The sequence below is a fragment of the Bos grunniens genome, chromosome 5 (assembly GCF_055505025.1).
Source record: "Bos grunniens cultivar Pamir isolate PY7600 chromosome 5, Bosgru_T2T1.0, whole genome shotgun sequence".
Lineage (NCBI taxonomy): Eukaryota > Metazoa > Chordata > Mammalia > Artiodactyla > Bovidae > Bos > Bos grunniens.
Genome location: NC_141169.1, coordinates 96,862,558 through 96,873,358, shown reverse-complemented (window position 1 = coordinate 96,873,358; position 10,801 = coordinate 96,862,558). Strand labels below are relative to the sequence as shown.

General features: G+C 46.8%; 1 long non-coding RNA gene across 1 annotated transcript; it reads right to left on the bottom strand.

Moving 5' to 3' along the window:
- Nucleotides 1-5,039: 5,039 nt before the first annotated feature.
- LOC147372652 (uncharacterized) lies at nt 5,040-6,882 on the bottom strand. The gene is made up of 2 exons (XR_015164896.1): nt 6,328-6,882; nt 5,040-5,352 (listed from the first exon to the last, which is right to left on the bottom strand). It is a non-coding gene; the product is annotated as an uncharacterized LOC147372652 (long non-coding RNA).
- Nucleotides 6,883-10,801: the final 3,919 nt, after the last annotated feature.

Genomic DNA, 10,801 nt, shown 5'->3' with positions numbered 1-10,801 from the left:
ATAAAAATAAATGAAGTTAAAAGAAGAGATAGTGTGAAAGAAAAGAGACCAAGAGATAAATAAACTCAGAAGCTGGAGTACAAGAAAAGAATCGGTGATGAGAAGGACCGGAATAAGAAAACCAGAGAGGACCGAAGGCAAAGAGGCAAACGACATCTGTGGGTGGAAGAGTGAAGGAAGAAAGGACAAGGGTGAACTTAAATACAAAACCTCCTCTCTGATTTTTGTCTTTTCTATTTTTAAGAACAAAGCAGAAAGGCTGGAAGTCCCCAGAGGAACAGAAATACATGTGGAACTGCCAATGTTCACGATGATACAGAATTGGGTTCAGGAGTGATGTAGACCCACGATCCATGGTCAAGTAATTTGGGCATCACTTGGGAGATGGCCAAAAATGCAGAATCTAAGGTACCAGCCCAGACCTCCTGATTCAGAATGGACCTTCTAATAAGGTCCCCGGGTGATTGTTATTCAATAAAGTTTGAGAAGTGCTGATGGAGACATCTGAAATTCACAAATAACCTCCATATCTCACTCTGTTAAGAGAAGCGGTACACAAAGCCTTGGCAGTAAGCAGCTACCCAACTTAAACAAATCACTGAACGTCCCTGGATCTCAGTGTCTTCATCTATTACGTGAGGTCAGAGAAGATGCTTTCAAAAGTGTCACAGAGCTCTCAAACTCTTGATCTCCTCTAACATCCTAACTGTGAACCATTCCTAAACCCACCTGAATGAATAACAAGTAGCATCTTTCACTAATTAATATTTCACTTCTTCTCTCCACTCATTCACTTACTATTTTCCCAAGTCTCTATTATGTGCCAGACACTGTGTCAAGTAAAAATGATTCCAAGGTGAATAAACCCCTCCGTGCCCTCAAGGGGCTCACAAACTTCTTAGGGAAACAGGGCATATAAACAAAACTAGGATAAAGTGGACTCATGGTCATCCGCAAGTACCAGTGATGGAGAGAAGGCAGGACTTCCCAGGGTAGGCACAGAGGATTTCAATGACAGGTTACATAGGCACGAGGTCCCTTCTCTGCCAACCTCAGCTGAAAGCAGTGGAAAGTGAAAACACAAAAATAATATGGTTGGAAGTCACTGAGGAACCAACTGCAAGGTTCTGAACACACCTCTCTGGGCTCACCAAACCCTAAGAGCTGATCCACACCACGGATCTTGTGTCATGGCTGCAGGCACCTCATTAACAGCCACAGGTATACTGTAGAAACCCACCTCCTCTGAGTTATGCCTGCCCCTTCACATTCTATCTTCTGCAACCTTCTGAAAGATAATATCAATTCATCCACTAATTTACTCTCCCTGGAGACTTCTTCTTGTGGTTGCAAAGAGGAGATGCACTTTAATAAATGTGAACAATTCATTAGACTCTTTGGATTCATATTTATTTACAGAGAGAGCAGATATTACAATCCAACTGTATGCACCATAGCAGAGACTGCAAATGTAGTTTACCGAAAGGAAGAAATTTCTAGAATTCTTAAGGAGGGTGCAGAATGGCAGTGAGGAAAAGGAGCTTATCCACTTCTGACCCCAGCAAGTTAGCCAAGATGAGCTATTTTGTCAGCCCTACTGTCCATCACTACAGAGAGAAGGCCATCATTCAGAACAATAGTTTCCCTGCCTTTAGAATGACGAGCTCCACCTGGCTCCTATAGGCTGCTATTTTGCTCTGGTTTCTTCACACACAACCGGTCCTTTCCCCTGCCTCTATTTCACAGTCTGTAAATATTAACTAAATTTTTGCTTTAGCCTGTCAGTACTAGTCGATATGTTATCTCAATTTTCAGATCCTTGAACAAGAAAATAGGGGGGAAAAAAAACTCTATATCCTGGGTTCATCATATTCATGGAGGAGATGGGAGATGGTTATACAAGGTAATGATGATGTGGCCAAGGACTGAACCCAGCTCAGTCCTGTGCAGCCACTCATCCCACCAACCAATTTTAGTCCACGTGTCCACCCCCCAGATGCCCATTGCCCCCCCACACACACACACACAAGTCTGGGTGCGTGAATGTGAAGGTCAAGGGAGACGGTCAAGGTTCTGAAACCATATTTCTGGAGGTAAAGCAGGAATACAAAATCAAAGTACCTGCTGTTCATCCCTTCACCAGAGGAAGTCTCTCTTCTCTCTCAGCCTAACAGAAAGGCACTGGGTGTGCAAAGTAGTGACTAGAGGAATTTTTTCTCTTACTCCTCCTTTTCTGTCATTTCTCCTCCTTCCTTAGTCTCTCTGCCTCTAACCCCCCCCTGATAAATTATACAGATAGTGTGGCAAAGCAAGGCTCTTCAGACAGACAGGCTTCCCAGGGATGGAACCAATGGAGAGAAGGAACTAGACACTCCTGGGCACACCCTGCCCCCTCCTTGCTTCCAGTATCTATTCTAAGCTGCCACATCGTCCTGTGTTCACATCTCCATCAGGCTTTGCTACACCTGAAACATATATACAGAAGACACCATGTTGTTCTGCTTCCCTTGAAATCACCAGTCTAACATCCTTAACCGTGCTTTCCTGGGAAGTCTTTATTTCCTATTAATTTTTTTCTTAATTGCATATCATGGAGGCACCTCATTTGGAATTAAATGTGCTCTTCCTCCCACAAGGAGCCACATTTCTTTCCCACGTAGCCCACACCATCAGGGGAGTTGACAGGAGGGAAGACAAAATAGAACCCAGTCAGCATTTTGCACAGTGAGGGGAAAAAAAAAAAGCAGGGGTAGAAAACAATGGACCCGAGACAGCCCAGAACACCACTGAGTTCAGGGCATCTGCTCTCGAGGACCGGACACCTGCCTCCTCCCAGGGTCTCCAAAAGGGCTTTGGATGTGGAAAGGCATGGATCACCTGTGGTGACTCCTCCCTGAATCCCAACAAGCTCTTTCCGGATAGATTCCATTCTTCCTCTTGGAGGCTTTCCCACCACTTAGTCCTCCCTTCCTCCCCTTTCAGTGTCTTGTCCTTTGCCCAGTCTTAGAGCCTGCTAAGGATGGCCTGGAACCTGTCTTCACCCCATTGGCATTCAGGGCAAATGGGGCTGAGACTCTGATCGAAAGGCCTCCTGACAATCTCGTCACCAACCAACCTGATGAAGGACCTACTTGGTGGAGAGCACTGGGGTGGCCTCAGAAATGCAAACGAGGCAGAGGCCCATCTCAACTGGTTCATCCTACCTATGGGATCATTGCACATGGAGCTGCTATTGTCACCCAGACCTCTGCTCTATTCTGAAGTCAAATTCAGACTTCATCCTCCCACCTGAAGGAGCAGAGCAGATGGGGAGCCACTCAGGTGTCTCAGGTGAGCGCACAACTAGATCACCCCGGCTATTTGTAGATGGTGAGAGCGTGGCTCCAAGTGGGATCCCAACCTGTCACTCTGATAACACCATGGTTACAAATGAGAGTTGAAGCAAGGAATGTTCAGAAGAACGAAACCTGGGGCAGGGCAGCAGTGAATCAGATTCCAACCATTCTTTCTGGACAATGAACTAACTCTCCTCTAAAGTGATGTTGAGTGATAAGGACCTTCCAGGACTTCTCCCACATCCCTTTAGTATTTTAGATTGTTTCAAAGTATTATAAAAAAAAAAAATACTGGAAAAAAAGATTTGGAGGTGGAATACTTTCAGGAAGATTACTGGTACTAGTGATTCTGCTACATTATGTTGAAAATCTTTATCTCAACCCGATTCCTACCCTTGGGTGCCTTCGGAGTTTGGGAATATACGGTCAGTGGAGTAGCCAGCTCACCACCTTGGCCCTCCAGCCCGTGGGCGATCTTATTTCCTAGGAGTAGTCTTGGATTGCATGAGTGGCTAGCTGAAGAGCCATTAGCTAAGTCTTTTCCATTTCTCCTGCTATTTCTCTTTCCAAGTCCATGAAAATACCGCCAAACCACACTGCTCATGTTGTAGAATTCGATGAGACGGAGAAAAAATGTAAGTGTTCATTCTCTTTGGAGGGTCCATGGCTAACCCAAGCAAACTGCACATCTCTTTGTTTAACACAAAGACTCACGTGTCAAATTCTGCACCCCTGCCACACGCACAGCATTTTAGAACTCTGCAAGATAGCCATTTTGCAAGAGTGTGGAAGTAACAGTTTGCTTGGAGGATGTGTGGGTATAAATAGATGTGTAGACAGAAGGAGAAATTTATAGCTCAAATATAATAGCACACCAAAAATTACAAATGAAAAAGCAGAATACTGACAGAATTCTTTCTTTCCGAGCCTAAAATTTGAGTCCTCTTAACCTGCAGCATCCTCCAATTCCAGGTGTTCTGAGAGCAGGCTGATTTCCTACCTAGACCTGTCCCTCTGCAGTAGGCCTCCCGGGATCTCTGGCCGAGGGTCGGCGTTTATATAGCAAGTGGACTTCGGGGCAACAGCTACAAGAACCTCATTCATTATTTCATTTTTAAAAAGGGCATAAAAAGGATGCCCAGGAAGGTAGAGACAGGAGCTAGAGAGACATGGAAGTGGCAAGGGGGAAAGGCAGCCTGAAAAAAAGAAAAAAAAAGAAAAAAAGCTTTCCCGATTCCCATAAAAATCAGAGCTTTAGCTCAGGGTGAATAAATTTGCTATTTGACTTGAAAATCACACAGGTCTCCCAGCCCTTCTGCCATCCAACGGCTGTCCCTACATATATCCGGCCCCATGCCTTCAAAAAAACCCCAAACCTGTTTGATGAGGCAGGAAAAGAAATAACATGGGAGATCTCCCCCTTTGTAACAAGCCTTTCCCCCTACACAGCATTATTTGAGTATCTTGTTACCCTTTCTTCCCCCCTCAAAAAAATCCACTTGAGGGACTTGAAGAGAGAGATAAACAAGGAATCCCTACCCCAGGTGAGAAGAAAATGAAATTGGATTTGCCCTACCTTGGTTTGTAGAAGCCAAACCTCTAGACGGACAGATTAAGGGAGTGAGCATGGTGGGAATATCCAGTCGCTTCTTCTCGCTTGCATATCCACATAAGAAAGACGAAGGATAAAGAAAAGGAAGATCATTTAAAATCCAATTCAGCGTGAATTTTGTTTTAATCTTGTGTCTTGAAGAGAGGCAAATTCAAAGAAAAAAAAAAGATGGAATTCAAAGGTAATTCAGGCTATGGAGAACAGCTCACAATGCAGAATCCAGAATGATTATTCCGTGTGCATGTGAGGTTAGTGGCCGGACTATTTTTTTTTTTTTTTAAACAATTCTTCGGGCAATTACGGTTTTTGGTTTTTGGAGCTTTAGTGGAGGAGGCTCTGTGTAGAGAAGCTGGGGACCGGCTCTGTCCCTCCGTGGAGCGTGGTCATTCCCAAAGCGTCCCCTTCCTAAGGGGGAAAAAAGAGATGGTCAGGGTTTGATTCGAGTGTCCCCCAGAGGATGAGAAAAATGCATTCCGAAAAAAAGAAATCAATTCGTTTTAAAGAAAAGGGGGGAGGAAACCCTGCATTTCCCACAGAGTGCACACCAGAGGAATGGAAAACAGCTGGCACCGGTCTATAAATAATTCAGAAAAGGTCTGGCTATACCATTCCTGGGACAGGCATGGATGCGAGGTGGGAAAGCCAACCTGAATGGAAGAGGAGAGAGGGAGAGAGAGGGAGGGAGCGAAGGAGGGAAGTGGGAAGCAGGGAGGGAGAAGCGGCTCCCTGTAGCAACACACACTCACACACACACGCAGAAACACAAGCCCCACTTAACTCGCCAGCAACTGCGGCCCCCAGCCCCATCTGCAGTGCTGCCGACATGTCTGTCTCGCCGTCCCCATCGCCTCCAGCAGCAGCGCCTCCTCCCACCCCGGGCTCGTGCTCAGTGGGTTCTGATTGTGCACCGGGTGCACACTGGGCATTCCTTGGAAGGGGCACACTGACACGCGCGCGCGCGCACACACACACACACACACACACACACGCCCCCGGCGCGCACGCGCCCCCGCGCGCACACTCACGCCGCCGCCGCGCTGATGTGCAGCGCACGGGGCTTCACCTGCAACGTGTCTATTGGACGGATGGTCGCGGCGCGCGGCTCCGGCCCCGGGCACCGATGCCCAGCCTCTCTGCTCGGTAAGGGGACGAAACCCCGCAACAAAAGGATCAGAGAGTGCCCTACCCCTCTACCCTGAAAAATCTTAAAAAAACAAAAAGCCACGTCCAAATGAGCAAGTGCCGGTTTCTGCCGGCTTTAAGAGCCTTACCTAATAACCAGGTTGGTTAAGGGTTCCACCGCCTCGACCCTTTATCTTCCTGACACCCCCCCAAACCCCAAAATTGAGACAAGAGACTCCAAGGCGAATATTTACTTACCGGTTCGGAGCTCCTGGGCGATTGCAGGGTCTCCGGAGATGGGGTGGCTGGGGATGGAGGGTTTCCCTTTCCTGCAAAGCAGGATTAATTATCCGTCTGGAAGGGTCTTGAAGTTCACGACTCTTCTTTGCAAAGCAAAGGCAAATGCATCCGGACGCCAGCACTTCTGGATGGTGGTGCTCAAAAACCGCCCAGACGAGCACTTGCGATAGAGCAAAGCCCCGAGATTTCCTAGAGGTGAAGAAGCCGAAGGAAGTGGTTTTTTTTTTTTTTTTCCCCCAAAGGGGGTGGGGGACCTGCCTTTCTCCAAAAAGGTGGGGGGTGGGGGGTGGAGAGGCAGGAGCCCAGATTCCAGTTGGTGGTGATGGGAGCCGGGGGAGGGGAAGCGGGCGGGGGCAGGCTGTGCAAGTCAACCGCGCGGCAGCGGGAGAGGGAGAGGAGGACGAGGGGAAGATGGGGAGAGTAAGAAAAAGGGGGATTTATCACCGGGGGCGGGGGCAGGGCGGGAGATCACAGGTCGCCTGGTCTGGATTTGGGTCTCACACTCAAAAACGTGCCACACACACACACACACCCTGCCTCTCACACACTGCCCTGGTGGGCGGAGAAACCCACGAAGCTGGGGGAAGACGCTCGTTCTCCCAAGGTGTGTGTGCGCGCGTGTCCTCTTTCTCCAGACCCCCCACCCCACCCCACCCCCAAACCCCGTCACCCCCTCACTCCTATTGCTAAGACTCTGGCGGAGGCAGCTTCCCACGTCATGTGTTGGGGGAAGTGGGGTAGGAAAAAGGGGGAAACGGCTTAACCCGAGTCTGTGGCGCCTCCTGCTGGTCGGATTGGGGAACAGCGACGAGGAAGGGCGGCCAAGGGGTGGGGGGAGCGAGACAGGGCCCCCGGTGGGCGGCCCGGCTCCGCAGCGGGTAAGCGTCTCCCCAGACCGGACTGCGGTTTAAAATTTAAGATCCTGGCTTCATTGTCCATAAATCAGCCTTGGCTTCGTTAAGTGCCCGCGTGCTGCAAACAGTTGAAAGCCGGGTTCTTGCCTTCAAGAAGCTTAAGATCTATTTTGAGCACAGGAGGCTGACGCCTTAAAACAACGGGAAACAAAGCAAGGCAAATGTAATTAAGGGCTAAATTGTATAGTACCGATTACATGTGTGCTTTGCTGACTGCTAGTGAAGGTTTGAGGAATTTGGAATTTTTTATTAAAGTAGATGCTGGTATTTAAAGACTTTGAGAAGAAGATGAGACAGATGAATAATCCCTAAATAAAACTAGATTTCCTGACATTTGCAAACCCACCCTCTTGTGAAAAGCAAACATCTATTCATTTCTCTCTCTTAAGCTGCTATTTTAACAGTAGTTTCACCACCTGTAGTATTATTTTTAATATTAATATCATTGTGCAGGTATCATTTTTATTCAGATCCATTGTCTCTTCAGAGATACAGAATGCTATGGTGGTAGGACATTTTCATTTTGGTGACATCATGAGCTTCTCACCCATTTCTGAGAAGGAGCCACACATGCACAGGTCACAATCCTGTGTGAAGCGTTTACACCTAGCAGCTGGGCGCTTTGATCTTTGTAGAATGCAGTCCTACACACCAGACAGCACCCCCAATGTATCTGGACTAATTCTTTCATATTTCTGCATTTTGATAGGCCGAATCTTTGAATGTAAGATTTTTAAGACAAATACATAAGCATTACGTGAAAACACAAATACCCTGTGTTCACCTGCAAATTACTCTTTGGCACCCCACTTCAGTACTCTTGCCTGGAAAATCCCATGGACGGAGGAGCCTGGTGGGCTGCAGTCCATGGGGTCGCTAAGAGTCGGACACGACTGAGTGACTTCACTTTCACTTTTCACTTTCATGCATTGGAGAAGGAAATGGCAACCCACTCCAGTGTTCTTGCCTGGAGAATCCCAGAGACCGGGGAGCCTGGAGGACTGCGGTCTATGGGGTTGCACAGAGTCGGACACGATGAAGCGACTAGCCGCAGCAGCAGCAGCAGCAGTAATAGTAGTCCTATTTTTTTTTTTTTTTTTAAGTCAAGGTAGAGCTGGTCTGGGCTTCCCTTGAAGACTAAAGAATCCATCTGCAATGCAGGAGACCCAAGTTCAGTCCCCGGGTTGGGAAGATCCCCTGGGGAAGGGAATGGTAACCCACTGCAGTATTCTTGCCTGGAGAATTCTGTGAACAGAAGAGCCTGGCAGGCCACAGTCCATGGGGTTGCAGAGTAGGACACGACTGAGCGACTCACTCAAGACAGAGCTGATCTTCCATCTCTTTGGAGAAAAGCAGAAACATCTGGAATTGCTGTGCCCCTTGACACACAACAGGTTACCCAACCCAGGCCCCTCTGTACATAAATTTCCAGTTGTTAGAAGTGTGGGTTCCAGGAGGGGTGTAGGATGAGGAGAGCCAGGGCCCTGTGGGAATTTCCTGAAACACTTTTCCCAGAGTCTTCCAGGAATGCCCATTAACTTCAAAATAATATCCAAGCTCACTCAAGGCTTTTTTTTTTTTTAAACTTCAGAGCCCACCATCCCCTTCCTATCCCCAATCCCCTTCACCCTAACTGGACCAATTCTCTTCTTTTATTCCATTCCTGGACCCAGCAATCCTGCTCTTCCAGTTCACTTTTGCAAGTGCAGAGGGAGGGAGGAGCTGTCAGACCCCCTCTTCCTCATGAAGTCCACTCTCCCTTTCAGTGGCTCAAGTGCCACCTCCACAGAGGGTATTTTTCTGTTAACCCAGCCTGAATTGATTTCTGTACCAATTTCAAAGATTTTTAAATGAGGTCTGGCACCTCACTACCATCCCCACCTCTAGTTTTCCCAACTAGTTGTTTGACTATTTAGGGAGACAGACCAGCATCTAGGTATCCATATATTCCCAGCATGGACTGTTGGTTAGCAACCAGAGGAGTTCCCCTGGGGTGATTCAAAATGGCCTCATACATGGAGGGCAAGGAGGGACCAAAGGAAGAGGCAGACCACTCCAGATTGGTAGGTGGCAGGTTTTTTTATTATTATTAATTTGTTTATTTTAATTGGATGCTAATTACTTTACAATATTGTGGTGGTTTTTGCCATACATTGACATGAATCAGCCACGGGCGTACTTGTGTCCCTCATCCCCAAAGCCTTCCCACCTCCCTCCCCATCCCATCCTCTGGGTTGTCCCAGAGCACCAGCTTTGAGTGGCCCACTTCATGCATTGAACTTGGACTGATCATCTATTTCACATAAACACGTTTCAGTGCTATTCTCTCGGATCATCCCACCCTCGCCTTCTCTCACAGAGTCCAAAAGTCTGTTCTTTACATCTGTGTCTCTTTTGCTGTCTCGCATATAGGGTCATCATTACCATCTTTCTAAATTCCACATATATGCATTAGTATACTGTATTGGTGTTTTTCTTTCTGAGTTACTTCACTCTGTATAATAGGCTCCAGTTTCATCCACCTCATTAGAACAGATTCAAATGCACTCTTTTTTATAGCTGTGTAATATTCCATTTGTATATGTACCACAACTTCCTTATCCATTCATCTGCCAATGGACATCTAGGTTGCTTCCATATCCTGGCTATTGTAAACAGTGCTGCAGTGAACACTGGGGTACACGTGTCTCTTTCAATTCTGGTTTGCTCAGTGTGTATGCCCAGCAGTGGGATTGCTGGGTCGTATGGCAGTTCTATTTCCAGTTTTTTAAGGAATCTCCACACTGTTCTCCATAACAGGTATACTAGTTGGCATTCCCACCAACAGTGTAAGAGGGTTCCCTTTACGCCACACCCTCTTCAGCATTTATTGTTTGTAGACTTTTTGATCGCAGCCATTCTGTCTGGCATGAGATGGTACCTCATTGTGGTTTTGATTTGCATTTCTCTAATGATGAGTGATGTTGAGCATCTTTTCATGTGTTTGTTAGCCATCTGTATGTCTTCTTTGGAGAAATGTCTGTTTAGTTCTTTGGCCCATTTTTTAATTGGGTCGTTTATTTTTCTGGTATTGAGCTGCATGAGCTGCTTGTATATTTCTGAGATTAATTCTTTGTCAGCTGCTTCATTTGCTATTATTTTCCCCCATTCTGAAGGCTGTCTTTTCACCTTGCTTATAGTTTCCTTCGTTGTGCAAAAGCTTTTAAGTTTAATTAGGTCCCATTTGTTTATTTTTGCTTTTATTTCCATTACTCTAGGAGGGGGGGTCATAGAGGATCTTGCTGTGATTTATGTCAGAGAGTGTTTTGCTTATGTTTTCCTCTAGGAGTTTTATGGTTTCTGGTCTTACATTTAGATCTTTAATCCATTTTAAGTTTATTTTTGTGTCAATGGCAACCCACTCCAGTACTCTTGCCTGGAAAATCTCATGGACGGAGGAGCCTGGTGGGCTGCAGTCCATGGGGTCGCTAAGAGTCGGGCATGACTGAGCGACTTTACTTTCACTTTTCACTTACATG